The following is a 15,664-nucleotide window of genomic DNA, read 5'->3' on the forward strand; positions in this document are numbered from 1 at the left end:
ATTTTATAACTGGTAAGCATCAACAATGATTTTATAGCGTGCGAGCATCAGCAATGATTTGATAACTTGTAAGCATCAACAATGATTTTATTGTGTGCGAGCATCAACAATGATTTTATAACTTGTAAGCATCAACAATGATTTTATTGCGTGCGAGCATCAACAATGATTTTATAGCGTGCAAGCATCAACAATGATTTTATAACTTGTACATTTAATCATCAACAATGATTTTATAACTTGTAAGCATCAACAATGATTTTATAACTTGTAAGCAACAACAATGATTTTTATAGCGTGCAAGCATCAACAATAATTTTATAGGTATCAATAATACTGTTTCTGATTCCAATCCTTGTTCGAATTTAATCCAATAAAGATTTTGGTGCAATTTAATTTTCTGAAAGGAATGTGATCAATATACGCCTTTCGTATTAAAGTTAAGAAAAGATATTAAAATTTCATCGTCAATATTTTCCCACGTCCACATTGTGACGTCATGACGTTACGCAACCTAACTGGAGTAGTTTTGGCCTAAACCTTTGGAATAAGAAGATAATTCTCATACGATATTTTCTCATCTGTGACAACAGTAAAAATATGATCATGTAATGCGTGAAATTTATTCGATGACATATATTTCGACCGTCCACAAAACTCCTCGGATGTAACTTCAAACTGTTTATAGCACGAGAAACCATATATTGTACAATTTCATAACTATATTGAAATAACAAATAAAAAATAATTTACAAGGCCTCCTTTTCAATGGATTTTAGAGGCCTTTTAAGAACGACATATGTTCAGTTAAGCATTATTTGTGTGCATTATTGATGACCATTTTTGCACTCCAATACTAAAAGAAATGAAAGAATAAAGCTGACATTTTTTTATTTTTACGATAAGTATGTTTATGAGTTTTTAGATACATTCCTTACGTATACAGTTAAAACTGTGTTATGCAGTCAGTCCATGGAGTGACACAATCTGGTCAGCGAGTGACACAGTTTGGCTACTGAACACACGTGACTGCTTAAGACAAATTGAAATTAGAACACATAGTTAATTTGGAAAGTTAGATAAGCTGCTTTAAGGCATGGACCTGCTTAATACAGGTGGCCACTAAAGCTGGTTTCTTTTTACAAATTTTATAAATTGTATACATTTTTGGCAAAAATTGAAAATCACATATTCATAAGAGACTGTGTATAAAACAAAGTACAGATTATAGAAATAGCGCTTATGTCTACACGTAAAATTGCATGAAGTATAATTTTTGCGAAAGGAACACGGTTTTGATGTGTTGAATTGTCATTATGAATCCAGTAACGCACGATTAAGATTTCTAGACAATACTCGCGATTGTTTTGAGTACCAAAATATATTAAATTGTTGCATTTTTGCAAACTGAACAAAACCTAAAAAAAAAAAATTAATTGATAAAATTTATAGCTAAATGTAAGTTTACGATTATTTAACATGCGAGACCTTGACCTATGAGAAGACCGGAAATGCGTTTACATGTTCATTCCATAGAGTTTAGTCATACGTGCAATTATACTGAACTGTTATAAGTTTTGTGATATGTGTTATATATATTTTGTTTCAGTTTACATATTTTAGATTTTGTGCTTTGTATACAACTTAAATTATGAATGCCTCGTTCCGGCGAAAATAATCTGAAATAAATTGACCAAAACTTTGCCACGTATACTCGTGTTCTTTATATTCGTGTTCTTTACATTTCCCCTAGATTAATCCAGTTATATCACAAAGGGTTCTTAAAGCTGTAACTTTATATCTATTTTGGAGATTAACTCTAAACAAATATTCGCCTTAAGACTGACATCATATTTTTAGAGCTGAGAGAAAATGGTAATGTACCTGTTGAATATGTACCGACTAAACACAAAACGCAACGATAGACTTTTTTAATCCAACAACTCGCATGTCATTTTTGAAAAAAAAACAACAGTTATCATATCTAAACATTTGTAGAGGTTGGTAGATTTTATTCCAAATACTTGTGTATGACGCCACATTATTATGACATTAGATTGATACGAAGTCATTTCTGACTCGTATCGTAGAAAAAGCCTTTTACGGAAGATTTTACCTAGCAAATTGGATGGCTTCCTCACGTGAAGAATTCTACACCCTAGGTGAGGCTCGAACTCACATCGGTGAGGGGCAAGTGATTTGAAGTCAGCTACCATGACCACTCTGCCACGGAGCCCCTAGTTTTAGTACCAATGCACTCAGGACAAACATGTACAAAATTTCAACTGCATACTTATGATAAGAAACATTACAAAATGTAGAGAATGTTTAGTATTCAGTGTTGCCATCCGTTTTACACTTTGTTACATTATTGATGATGCAAATCAGTTCATGCAATGCAAATGACTACATCCGCAATTAATCCTTCTACCTAAAAAGCACACATATAAGTATATATACATTGTAATTTGAAATATTGTCGGTTTATACAATTGTTTTAGTTTTGTTATATTTTCTGGTCCTTTGGGATTATAGAGTCCATTTAATATCTGTGCAATACAGTTCCGCTTAAGCCTGTGCTAGGGGACGTAATAGGTGTTGCACTTTCCATTACCTTTCATGAACAGACTAAATAAAACAGAGTTTGTTAATATTCTGCCTAGTTGCTTACAAAGGATCGTCTTACGGATTTTATTATTCATCAAAACATAATGGAATATGGAATATCAAAGTACTTCCTTTTTCGCATTCAGCTCAGATTCAGGTTTAGACAGAGATGGCAGACAACTGACGTTGACATCAACGTTATGTCACACAATTACACTATGTAAAATTGATAAATCCTGCATTTTTATAAGTCTGTAATTAATTGTGCAATTCTACAATAGCACGTAACAAAGACGAACAAACAAGGCCTTACTTCCATAGAATATACACGGGATCTTCGAAGGGACGATAACTGCACTATTTCATACACATAAAACCTTGCGCGAGTATTCTACCTTTTGTTTCACTTTTTATTGTGTTTTGCTGTGCAAAATATAGACACACATTTTCAGCCTTGTATTTAGCTTGAACTCGCGGCTGCGCTTCCATAAATAAATTGAATCGTTTGAAAATAAAAGTCTTAAATTTATATACTGGATTGAAAACTAAAAGGTATATGCAGTTCTTGGGTACGGGTCAGTTTGATGATTATTGCCTTCGAATATGGCTTATATGATACTTTCCGATTGTTTGTTAAAAAAATAACAATTTATATCAGTCGCCTAGCTTTATTCACTAGGCATATATCTATTTATTCTTTATAAAATGAGCAATTTCCAATAGGTTATCTTTATTTAACGTCGCATATACTAGTATAATCAACTTGCAACACGAGCTACAAAGCTCTTGTGCGACAAACTATGTATCCAGTAACAGATACTTACCTGTGATTATTTTACCTCCTGATACAGCCCTTTTAAATGCTAAGCACCAAGCAAGGGAGCTACCAGTAACATTTTTCACGTCTTTGCTATGAAGCGGCAACGCAGCTGGGGATCGAGCCCCAGACCCCCTGTACTCAAAGCGACCACTCTTCCACTGACCTATTGAGGCGGTAAATGCCTGCAGCACACACCAGGGTCCATTTTAAATGTCTGTTCAAGAATGTTGTCAGTGCTGAATAAATCAAAGGAAATGTGGGGATCAAGTATGATACAAGAAAATACTTCCAATCAAGTAAATACACTGAAAATCAGCTAAAATGAGACACCAAATTGTAGTAGTGGTATATGTCATAGATGACAAACTCTGTAATGCTATTACATTTTGTATTTCATTATGAAATTGTTATCTAAATGTCAAGCATAGATATGTCATTTATTTCAGAACAGAAATGCAGCAAAAGTAAGGAAATTAGCTTCAGAGAACTTTTCCACGCATGTGCGTTGATAGACTTCAGTTTGAATTTAAGGCTATAATTATAACGTAATATAAATATGTGTTGTTTGAGAGCAACACTACCAATCCGAACACTTTTTGGCCTACTTACTACACTCTGTGTAACTCTGTCCACTTACTGTCAACGTAATAACTTCAAAAGTTGTTAAGACGCATGTCCAAATAACATGAATAAACCAAGTACCATTCTAGTGGTTGCATAAACATGGGTGGAAATTATATTCGACTTGTAATTTACGGACAAGTTTAAGAACTTCAACCTGTGATTCATTGCATGTCCATTTTGAATGTCTGTGGAGAAAATTCGAGTAACAGATTGTTTCTACCGTTGTAATTAAGATCAGCATCTACATCAATGTCTTATATAAACGGAATGACAGTGGTTCTATCCAGGTGTTACCCCATGTCCAAGGGACCATCCTAGGTCTTCCTTAACCATCAAAAGCCGGAAAGTTGCCATATGACCAGCAATGGTATATATTAACACATGTCCAGCCAAGTATACGCGTGTGGCATAATATTGTAGGAATAGATCCTGGCTGCCGTTTGAGACTAAGATCACGTACCCCGGGTAACTACCTATATAGGCACTAGCTACCGTTTAAGACAAAGATCAGGTTACCGGGATAGCTGGCTACACAAACGTATAGTCTCAACCAAGATCAGATAACCGGGGTAGCTAGTTATAGTTTCTAGTTTGAGACCAAAATCAAGAAAAACATATAAACGTATCAGGTAACCGGGGTAAATAGTTACACGAACGAATATTTAATATGTCCTGGCTACAATTCTGTCAATATTTCAGACAAAGATCCGGTAGCCGGGATCTACACACATACTTTTGACTCCTTGATTTCGTTTTAGACCAAGACCTGGTAAGTGAGGCTAACAATTTACATGAACGTGTATTTCTATGTCCTGGCTACCGTTCAACATATAAAAGCGGTATTGTTGTTTGCTATCTGGTATAGAGACACTAAACAGGGAAATGGCGCAAAATAAATGGTAGTTGCATTAAGGGAGATTCAAATAGTTCTAAGATTCTTTTGCTCTATAGGGCTATATATTTTTATTATTTTCTTTGCAATTGTTTACTGAATTCACATGACAGATCTATGCTTGACATTTAGATAGCATTTTCATAATGAAATAATACACCGCCACTACAATATGTGACTCATTTTAGCTGATATACAATGTTTGTTTGACTCGCATCATGCAAGAACCCGCTTTTCTTTTGATTTTTTATTAACAGGGACAATGTTCCCGAAGAAAGTGTAAGTTACAAACATTTAAAATGGGTCATAGTGTGTGCTGCAGCCATTGGAAGTTTGTCAATTTCATATAGAATAAATAAGACACAAAATGTGTATGTCTAATTGAACGAATCTGAGACCAAAATTGTTTAACAAGGACAGTCCGCGAAGCTGACGTGTTCGAACTTTTTGTATACAGCTGCATGGAAAGGGTATACAGTCCCTGGCTCGCGGATTTTTCAAAGTCCGCGCTTCCCCGCGACTGGACCCTAGGGCGGACAATTTCCTGAGCCGCGGGGATGCGTGTTTTTTCATGCATCTCCGCAATACATTTAACAGCGTCCGCCGCGACCAAATGCAATAAAATCGATTGCGGTGTCCCGCGATGACGGTCGCGGCGCATCGCGATGAAGTGCCGGTTGTTTGCGGTGAATTGCGATGATTCGCCGCGATTTACAGGTAAATGCAGTAGCTTGTTGTTATGTATACAATTAATTTAAAATTTCAACACTATGATGGGATAAGAAATGGAGAAATTAAACAATGTTTTATATTTTTGAATCATTTCTTTCTTTCTACTTCTCTATTTCAGGTGTTATTTCCATTAACTTATATAATTTAATAAATGCAAGGATTATATTTTTAAAACATCAGGGTTATGAAATTTAATGTCATTATGTCTTTGAACTTGTATAATATATGTATATATACATGTACTACTGTATTATTTGTTAATTTATTTAGACAAGATGAAAATAAATAGTATTTTGTATTTTGCAAGCATTTATATATTCTAACTATTCTATTTCAAGTATAATTTCCATTAAATTCTATAATTTCATAAATGCACAAAAGACTGTCACTGCTTTTAAAATTCCGGTGTTATGTTATTTCATTGGACTCGTATACTATAATTAGCTAATTCGTTTTAACCAGATGATTTTGGTTTTGAATAATATTGCAACAATATTTAATAAAACACTATTTACGTTGAAGTAATTGAATATGTTGATGGCTGAGTTGCGAAAATACATCACACATCCAAAATTCGATTTCATTCATCAACGTATTGTGGTCGATAATTGCCCCAAGTGCAATGATGCCCATTTGTTTTAATTCCGAGATATGAATTTAATTATAATTGATACTTATTTGAGTGTTTCATGCTATGTTCTAAATTTTCCACTGATCAGTTCGTTAACCAATAAAAATGTTACTAGTCAAGCATTAAGTACACGTGAAAATTAAAGACATGAAAACAGTCATTGTTCATGATAGTTGTGATATTGTGTTTAACTTAAAAGTTACAGAATTACGCTGGAATTAAAAAGTAACCTATAATGACACTTCGACAACGGACGAATCAAATTTCGCATTTTCTTGTAAAATTCATGTGTGACGACAAGAAACAGATCAGGAATTAAAGGACTTATTAGAACTAACGATGAGGTAATTGAAGATTTCACTTCGTTATCTTATATCTTATTATTTCCCAGGAGTTTTGCATAATATGAGCCGCGCCTTGAGAAAACCAACGAAGTAGCTTTGCGACCTGCATGGATCCTGACCAGCCTGCGCATCCGCGCGGTCTGATCAGGATCTGTGTTGTTCGCTAACTGTTTCTCTTACTGCAGTAGGTTATGAAAGCGAACAGCTTGGATCCTGTCTAGACTGCGCGGTAACAAAGCCACTATGTTGATTTTCTCATGGCGCGGCTCAATTATATAGTGAATTAATTTTTATCAGATATTATCAGATTACGAGTTTAAAAATCATATATTTACAGCTTTCTGTAATATTTTAGTGATCAAGTCTGCTACATGTAAATAAGGCGTTGAAGGTGTTACATAGTGAAATTAATAATATCGAAAATGATTTTATAATGTATATAAAATATCTGCATTTAAAACGGAATTAAATTTCACCCGATAATGTTCATGAAACTTTTGCAATAAAAATGATTGATTTAATAAAATCTAGAAATATATATCATGATAACAGATAAATTTTCCATGGATGCAAAATAAATATCATAAAAATATTTTTAAGTCAGTGCTTTAAACTCCAACAGAAATACGTATGTTTTCATTATATAAACTAACTTTTACACATTTATAACAACAATGTATTTACGTCCGTTACTAATAAACTTTGATAATGTGGCAGGTGAGTCCAATAAGTCCAGGGGTGTTCAAAGATAATCCTTCATAGATCTATTGTGCAGCAAATATTGGATTAACCTGTATTGGAAAATAAACAGTGTCGGCTGTATTGAGGTCAACTGCCACATTATCAAAGTTTATTAGTACCTTCCATTCAGATTACACGCCACGTCTATATGTCATCTCGATAAATATGTTACTCTATGTACTTTACTATTCGCATTATGGTTAACAATTTCGCTTTACTGTATGTTTTTAAATTGATGGCATTTTGTTATTATTAAAGATTTTTTAATTCTGTTTTTTGCCTTTCCTAGCCGAAAGTCCAAATTAAATATCCGCATTAATTTCAATTTATTTACTTTTTAGACATAATAGCTATTTACGACCGCGCTGTATGAAATTTTACCGGTAATTTTACTGAAAATAGGCCGTTTTTAAGTAATTTTGTTTAGTTTAATGCTGATATCTTAATGAAAATGCCCTGTCAATCTAGCTTTATCTATCTTTTATCGATGTGGAAAGTTGGAAGCAAATCTATTGGATAATAAAAGATCTACACGCATTTCCTGAGTACGGGACACCTCAATTTCGGTATAATTCTTAGCCAAAAATTACCTGTTTACCTGTTGCCTGCTTTCGGTTGCCTGTCGTCGTCTGCTTGTTTACTGTACTTCCTCACTTCTGGATTTTCCTATGTCATTCTTACTGGATTTCTTAAAGTTATTTGAGCCGTGCCATGAGAAAACCAACATAGTGGGTTTGCGACCAGCATCCGCGCAGTCTGGTCAGGATCCATGCTGTTCGCTTTTAAAGCCTATTGGCATTGGAGAAACTGTAACGGAACAGCATGAATCCTGACCAGACAGATTGGATGCGCAGGCTGGTCTGGATCCATGCTGGTCGCAAACCCGTTATGTTGGTTTTCTCATGGCACGGCTCATTTCTTATTAAAGTTTTATTACCTTTGTTTCTTTTCTATGTAAAACATGTAAAAAATGTGTAAATTTGGTTCAAAACTGTTAAAACTAGCTACAATTGGATAAAATAAGAGTCGGCCTTTGCCGAAAACGAAAACACAAAGACTCTTAATTCTGATTTTTTGTGCCTAAAGATTTAATAAAATTTTATTATAAAATTATATTTAAAACTAAGCTGGTAAAAACAGGTGACCATCCTTGCCGAAATGTAAAGTGGTTTACTTAGAAAGTACTCAAACAACGATTTCTTTATATATTTTATATATTATTCTATAACAAAAAGGCCTGATATAATTAATGTATGTTCATAATACATATCACATTGTGCAACTGTTTCTTTACAAAAATAGAAAAGTGTCAAGTGTCAAGTGTCAAGTACGTGTATCATACAGTATTTGACTATGCTTAAAATATAGATGACAATAAACAGTATGAAAAGTGACACTTCCTGCAAGTGTTAAACGGGTCATTTTTTGTTTTTCCAACCTCGGTACTCCACAGTGACATGAGACAGTTTATGCTATATATTGCTTATATTTCTGGTTTTTTTTTGCGAATGGATATAAACATTAATCCTCAACAGGAAATCATTAAATTTCAAATTAAAACTACAAAATTCCAACGCCAAGCCCTACGTGTAAATTTTGAAATTTATCCAAAAGGTAAGACAGGAATAAATTTTAATTTGTTAAATACTATAGATATTTACTAAACTAATGGAATGACATATCAACATAAATTTTATTTATTTGTTCTTAAACCCTATCATTTGTCCATTTTAACAGAAAAAACTAATGAAATTATACATGTAACAACAGTAGAGAGTTTATATGTATTTAACCTACAACATTTACCTGGATTTCGCGGTGATTGCCGGTGGTTCACCGCGATCCATCGCAATTCACCGCGACCCGCTGAGATTATTCCTCGTGACTCGCCGCGGGCATTTATTGATACTTCTATTGCGGTGTATTATATAATCACCGCGATTTTTCGCTCTTGTCAACAGCCGTTCAATGTGAAAAAATCATCGCAATTTTCCACTCAAGGCAAATATTTGTGCCGGTGGTAACGCGGAAAAAGCAAAATCCGCGAGCCAGGGACTGTACTTAACAAAACAGGATTACACTTGTTGTAACCACTTAGCAGCAGAATATTCTGTTTATTCCATGGCACGTTACTCAAACTCATAAAAGATGTAATTACGACGTAAATTATCGCGTAATTTGATAACACATGGATGTCATTTTCTCTAAAGGATTCATCGATTCCCGTATTTCTATACATAATCCTGTTTTAGAATCACATTTACGTGAAGTCAAGCAGCGGGATATCAGAATAAATTTAATTTCTATGCAAAGCAAAACTCTCATTATTGAATAAAGAACTTAGCTAGTATAATCACATTCGGTGATCTCTTTGACAGACTAAAGACACATCGAAACATCTATGTTTACTTCTTTTAGATTTTGTTTGCAACAAAATAACTGCCTTATACCAAAATAAAAATACACAGCGTCAAGAAAATAATCATAAATTTATGTCCGAATTTCTTTTAATAAATGGGAAAAGGCAAAGAAGTGATTATCTAACTATTAAACAGAAGAAGCCACCATAATTGTAACAATGCACACACATACAAATTTCACAAACGTGTTATACTGACATGCTGATGGTTCAAATGGTACAAATTAATTCTAGAATGTTTTAAAATATGGTTTATTAGTGTTGGCTTCAGTGGCTTTTTCTATCTGATATTTTACCATTTTGTAATAAAGACAGAGCTTTTAGTAGGAGTTGCCTTACTACTGTCAATATAATATCAATCAAATCTGGAATCTTTTGGAAGCATATAACGCGGCTATGTAGAATTTTCTTTCAAACGTCACTTATTGTGCTACATGTATGTGAAATTGCAATTCGCAACCTTTGTGTAATTTGGTCATACAGTTTTTGTATCATTTTTGTTAAGAAGCGAATCGCTTAGAACGTTTTAATTATCACAGCTAAGCATAATCGTCGCAGCCGCTTTTTTCATCTTCAATAAATGCTTAGGGTATCCGGTCCACACAAAAGCAAGTTCTATACATCAGTACTATTAAACTATATTAAATATTGATGCCTGGTACGACAATATGAATTTGTTATCATTTGAAAGTGTATTGACCAAAGAACATATGGATTACACGTCAAAATGTGTTATAGAATTTTTATTTTTTTACTTTATAGTTTCAATGATGCTTCAACAAAAATGCAGTTATTACAGAGTAAGGTTTATCATTTCCTAATAAAAACATGACTGTTGTAATTTGTGCATATAATTATGGTCATCTTATTTACTAATTCATGTTCAGCAGACACAACTCTTTCAAATGCTACCAAAAAAAAAAAGAAAAAACAAAAACAAACAAAACATGGGGTTACCAGGCATCAAAATGTTATCTATTTGTGGATCGGATACCTTAAAACTCGCCGTTATAGTCCATTTATTTACCTAAGATATGGCCCAAAGTGCAGCAATACGTCAATGCAGCATGCACCGAAAGTATTGCTACAGTCTAAACTAAGTTAATTAGCCCAAAGTGCAGCAATACGTCAATGCAGCATGCACCGAAAGTATTGCTACAGTCTAAACTAAGTTAATATTCGTTGTTTTTAACGAATACAAAGTCGTCGACTTGCATAGATAATCAGACAGTTGTAAAGTAACCTAGAGATTTTGGCAAACACCAACTTGAATTATATAAATTAATGAAGCTGACACTACAAAAATGTTCGGTCACTGTGTCTTAGTCTTCAAGTGGTATAAACGATTCACAAATGGCCTAGAGTTGCTAAATGACAGCGAATGTCGAGGGAGAAAATAAAAAAGAATATCCGCGATTGGACGTTTACGTCAATCTTTGACGCCTTGAATAAAGACCAACTACACTAAGTGTGCAACCTGTCTGGTATGCTTGGCATAAGAGTTCATACTGTTTCAAGTATTCTTTCCGAACAACTTGTTACGATTTAAGTATAATTGTTATTCAAAATTTCACAAATACAAATATAGCAAACTTAAATTAAAGCACCTCGATGAAGTAACGACGTCGTTAACATCGTTAATGTTCCGAAATAATTATGATCACCGTGCGCCGGCTTCGTAGATGAAGGTTTTCGAGGAGGCATAACTTCTTACTGTATGCTCATAATCACATCAAATTTGCGGTAAAATTAATAGTAAGATTTCGAATAATGATGGTATATTTCATGCTTCGTTTCATTAATGAATATAAAAGCTAGAGACAAAGTTTTCTTTTTTAACAGCCCTCGCATCAGACTCGTGTTGTCTGCATGATACCTTGCCATATGTAACATCACTCACGCGCCCTAGCACCGGTTCAAATGGCACTCTGTTATAAAACAGAAACACTGACTCCATGATCTCAAAAATACATATAAAGAACATTTAACGCCACTTAGTGTAAGTACGGGGAGACGTTTTAAGGCCACCAATAGGCACTGAAAGATTGCTGTCGTATTAGTTAATGAAATATGTAAGGAGAACCTTCGGAAGATTAACGCTTGTAGGTAATATCATCTACTTAGGAGAAATTATATACCTGTCTAATGGCTTGAATATGACTTTTTTTAAAACCGTTGATGCATCATTTATTATTAAACCCGTATCTTGATGGCAAATCTCTGGATCAATATTCATTTGTAATACATTAGATATCCTCTTAGGATCGTTAAAAGCAAGGAATCAGTTGAGACCAGACATATATCATATATTCTAATTTGGTTGTTTCTGTTAAAACACGCCTATGCTTAAATGGCATGTTAACGTGCGATGACGTCAATGTTTTTGTTGCTTTTAAAGATTTTGTATTATTTGTTTTAAGTGAGTTGGGTTTTACGGCAAATCGACACAAAATGGCCATATATCGCCGAGTTATTTGTTGCTTTAAAACAAATAACTCGGCGATATATGACCATTTTGCGTCGATTCGCCGTAAAACCCATCTCACTTAAAACAAATAATACAAAATCAAACAAAGAACTACCGGTATATGATTATAGAAAAATATAACGTATTAATTTCTAAGTGTATCTGAGGTTCAATTCAATAAAATACTCAGAAGTATCTAATCACTTTCTCGATTATTTGAAAACATATCATCATCACATATCTTCATTGGACAAGCAAAGAATAAGAGATATGATTTACGAAGTTGTTTTTCATAAAAAGAGATTTCATTTGAAACGCGAGGAAAGGTTTATTTTCATCTAACACTAACGTAACGTGACTCTGAATAAAACACTCACGTTAACCATGTCCAGCATTATACGAGTAACAAATTTCATTTCATGCGTACGATTGCCAACAGAAACAAACTAGATGTTCTAATATCATAGAAATCAGTTTCTCTTAGTAGACTATTAATTAGTGAGGTATTGTAGCTCAAAATATGTAGGAACAATTATAAATGACCTCAGGAACTTCTATCTAGTTAGCTGGGAGAGGGTATCCTTGTATTGCAGTGTCTGACTGATACATACCTGTTGTGCTGGCAAAACATTTTCACTCTCAGATGAGTTTGATAATAAAACTTTATTTGTCATTTATATCTAAATTGCTTGTTTAAAACTAAATTTTAAGTTAATGACTATTTTCTAATAACTTTTCAGTATTGATGGTCAGTCTCAGTTGGAATTTAATCTTGAAGTTTTAGTTAATTGAATATTAAAATTTCAAACTCAAACTAAGCTGAGATCGAGACGCAATTTATGAACATGAGGTTTTATCCCTTGTTTAATCGTATTAGACACCAGAAGATCTACATCGCCACTCGGACAACTAATATGAATAACATATTTTAAAACAATCGCATAAGAATGTGATAAAAGTTCACCAAAATACAGCTGGCTATACTTGCGTTTGGATTTTATAAAATTACTGAATTTTTAATAATGTTCTCCTCTGTACTGATATATCGGGAGGCACTCATACAGTTTAACTAAAATTGTCAATTATTTGGTAACTTAAAGACACATTAACAAAGTATCAGCTGATTTGAACTGGTTTGCTTGCGACAAACCTCACTTTTAAAGCCCTGCCACATACATATGTATATAACAAGACAGTGTCATTTAAAAGTTACTCTCCACCAAGTGAATCCCTAATTAACGAAAGAGTAACCACAAAAACAGACAAAAATGCCCATGTAAAGATATATAAATCAAAACCCATGGAACAGTAAACAAACCTACTTAATGACTTTGCAGAAGCCAGGGTAACAAAGGCAGCACCATTAAGGGCACGACCAAGCAGGGCAGTAGTAATACATCCCAATTTGGGATTTCAGAGCTAGCTGGCACGGAGTCCCCCTCTTGTTCCGTCAACGCATAAGAGGAAAGCGTAGTTACCAACTGAAAAGGGACTGAACACTATACATGCAGTGTGCCATAGAACAATACGGCCATAGCCTCTTGCATTAAAACTTTTGATAATAATAATTTCAATAAAAATATTCTCGAGAATTTTACGACGTTTATATATCGCATCTCTATCAAAGGCAGGTTGTCCTTAGAATTACTTTGACTTTAACCAATAATTCCGAATATTAAGATGATAATTTTTTTGAAGTTTATGATAAATGTAGCCCGACTGAAGAAACTTTTTGGTAATAGCAATATTACGCAGATAAGAGTCTTCAACATGACTTTGTGCTCTGGCATTTTGTAGCAGTAAATTATCAGATATCAGCCTAATAACATGTGGCACGGAGTACGTCTCCATTTCGGTGGTGAGGGAAACTGACAATTTATGTCAACCGCACGCATATAAATTCCCAATTTTCCTTTATGTACGTTACTGACCGTTCCAAGGCGGTGCCATTATTTTCAACTTGCTTTTTTCCGTTTTGCATCATATGTTATGTATATTGTCTTGTTTGTTAGTGGTGTAACTTTCTTTACTCTCCCTGACGCCTTACATTTTTGTTGCCCCTCTCCTTTTACCATTAGAAAGGTAAGGTACCACCATACCCTTAACGGTGCTCCACTATGTTGCTTTTTCTTACTTGTCTGTTTGTTTTGCTTTGTCTTTGAGTGTGTTTAACAGGTTTATGTTAGTATATGTATGTCTTAGTTTTGTGGGCATCAATGTTTACATTGATGATGTTTGCATTGTAGGGATACTTCGTTCTCAGAACGTGTCTTTCCCTTTGATTATTCATCCTTGCTTTTTCCCCACCACTTCTTTCTCCACCATATTCCGGGGTTTTTTTTGTCGTCATCAGTTTTGAAAATGATCCCAAAATTTCGAATACTTACTTTACCAAACTAATAAGTTATTTCATGTGAACTTTTCGGTACATGGTATATTGGAAAAATAGCCCTTTTGTGGAAAAAGCGTCGACATGATCCGTGTCTGTATCTTTGAAAGGAAAATGACTTTAGAACCAACAGTAAATAGAGAAGGATTTTTCATCCTTTTTACATACACATCTACTTGCTTTTTGTCATCAGTTAGGTCACAACAGAACTAGAAACGTAAATATTTTTACATATTGATGTCTGAATTTAATATCGGGTGCCTAACATGTTTTTATATGTGTCACGTCCTTTTTGTCAATTTTATTCAGGCTATCGAACTTATTCTTAATTTGTACTTTATACAAACAGTTCATTTCAGCAGGGCTTTGTTTATCTATTGGCAAGCAACCATCCTGTTTCAATTTCGCCAGTAAAAGCCTAATATGCTTTTAAAATTCCTGTCTATATTGCTTTTGTATCACGTTTATGTTATGATACTGTTAAGATAATATGGGCGTAAATAATTTATTTGTACAATACAAAATAATTAGTAAAAGAACGATAATGAGGATCCTCCTATGACATTGATAGGAATCTAAGACTCTAAGTGCTAATACAAAACATAAAAAGTAAACCTACATTACAAAATGAAAAAAAAAATTTAACACATCTGTGATGTATACTTGGTGTAAGAACTTCAAAGCAGTGCATGGTACTTTGAAAACAAACCCGAAACGTCACCAGTGAAATTATTGATGAAAATATATAATATTTTATCACTGGTGTAGATAGGAATATCCGGCTCGAGGGTAACCTTTTGCGCTTCTATCACAATGACTGAGCAACAATTGTTTAGGCACGAGTTTTATCCCAAGGTTTATTTTGTTGGATTTCCAGTCATGTTGGTATTCATGGAAACGAGGATGCTGATATTGCAGCAAAGAAATCCCTTTCATTATCACAATCTAATTTGAAATTACCACATACCGATTTTAGGCCCAATATAAACAAATACATT

The sequence above is a fragment of the Mercenaria mercenaria genome, chromosome 18, assembly GCF_021730395.1.
Source record: "Mercenaria mercenaria strain notata chromosome 18, MADL_Memer_1, whole genome shotgun sequence".
NCBI lineage: Eukaryota > Metazoa > Mollusca > Bivalvia > Venerida > Veneridae > Mercenaria > Mercenaria mercenaria.